Source organism: Limulus polyphemus, unplaced genomic scaffold, assembly GCF_000517525.1.
Source record: "Limulus polyphemus unplaced genomic scaffold, Limulus_polyphemus-2.1.2 Scaffold94, whole genome shotgun sequence".
In the NCBI taxonomy this organism is placed as follows: domain Eukaryota; kingdom Metazoa; phylum Arthropoda; class Merostomata; order Xiphosura; family Limulidae; genus Limulus; species Limulus polyphemus.
The window spans coordinates 976,601-978,403 of NW_013665704.1; the positions used below are offsets into that span (position 1 = coordinate 976,601).

The 1,803-nt window shown below is 32.8% G+C and overlaps 1 pseudogene; it reads left to right on the plus strand.

The window, feature by feature from the left end:
- The window catches only part of LOC106469105, a 57,305-nt pseudogene that overhangs the window by 53,401 nt on the left and 2,101 nt on the right, over positions 1-1,803 (plus strand).

Consider the following 1,803-nt stretch of genomic DNA (forward strand, 5'->3'; position numbering starts at 1 on the left):
ACATATGTTTCGGTGTCGGTATGAAGATGGTGTCGTACCGACACTGAAACATATGCAGTCTTTTAGGGCAAGTCCCTGTTTTTAATAATTATTTATTGTGTAAGATTTTAATGTTTTATTGCTTTTAATTGTAAATAGATCTTTTTAAATTATTTATTCTTGCTATCATTGAGCAATGTTTACGACTGAACGGTGAGGTGTACTGGTTGTGAAAATTTTTTTGACTCATGAAGATGATGTCATACCAACACTGAAACATGTAGAGTCTGTTGGGGCAAGTCCCTCTTTTTAATAATTATTTATTATGTAAGATTTTAACGTTGTATTGCTTTTAATTGTAAATAGACACTTTTAATAGATCCATATTTAGCTTAGCTTGTTCATATTTTCTCAGGTAACCAAAAATTTTTCAGGATCCTGAAGTATTTTAGCCATCAGTGTTGAGAAAACTTTAAAAAGTAACTAACCTAGTCAGAAAAGTTAATTGTACTAGTAACTAGTAAAGTTAGTTATGTTTTGTTTTTGTTTTTTATGGGGGGTTTGGTTTGGCCTGGTGGTTATTGCAATGAACTGAAAATTTGCAGGTTATGGTATCAAAACATATTGCCAAACATGCTTGCCCTTTTAGTCATGGGGTGTTATAATGTGATGTTCAAACCCACTATTCGTTGGTAAAGAGTAGCCCAACCATTGGCACTTGGTGGTACTTACTAGCTGTATTCTATCTAGTCTGTCACTTAAAAAATAGGAACAGCTAGCACAGATAGCTCTCAAATAGCTTTGTGTGAATTGAACAAACAAATTACTCCTTGATAATTATGTTTGTTTTTTATTACTTATTGTTTTTAAAGTGAATTTACTTAATGAATTAAAGAATCTTAATTTTTTTTTCTAACCCCACAGGAGGATACTTTAAAACTGATCAGCCCAATCCTCGAGGAGAAATCATAGTTGGGGGAAATACGGTAACTAAGGGTTATTACAAGAATGAAGCTCTAACCAGAGAGTGCTACCATGAAGAAGCTGGTATAAGATGGTTCCATACTGGAGATATTGGAGAAATATACCCAGATGGAACTATTAAAATAATTGGTAAAAAATACAATGCAGCTTTCTTTTTTTTTTGTAACTAGCATTCTTCGTATTCAGTTTATATTACAACATCATACAAAAATATAGTTTTCTCTTGTAAATTTTGTGTATCATCTGGGCTGGTGTTATTGGAAGTACCAAAACATTTGCATAACAACCTGTATATTTCAGTGACTTATTATATTAGAAGAAGCAATGCTTTTGATGTCTTTGTCTTCACAATTGGTATCATTTGCAACAACTGTTTACTTTGTTACACTTTAGAGACTGATTGACTAATACACCAAGATCCCTTTCATTCGTAACACTATTAAGGTTATTCCCATCCAAATTATACTTATAATTCAAATTTTGATAACCCACATGCATTATTTTGCATTTATTATAATCAAAATCCATCTGTCATTTATTTGCCCCAAATGATCTAAATCCATTTGTAAATCAGCAGCATCCTAGCAACACCCAAGACCTTAATATCATCTGCAAATTTAAGTAATTTATTGACTATTCCTTCATCTATGTCATTGATGTAAATCAAAGAGAGCAAAGGTCTTAAGAATGAGCCCTGAGGTACCCCACTTGTGACATTAATTCAGTTTGACTGAACTCCATTTGTAACAACCCTCTGATTTCTTCCATCCAGCCACTCTTCTATCCAATTTGCTAACTTACTCCCCCCACACCTACAGAGCTAATTATTTTAGAAGCCTT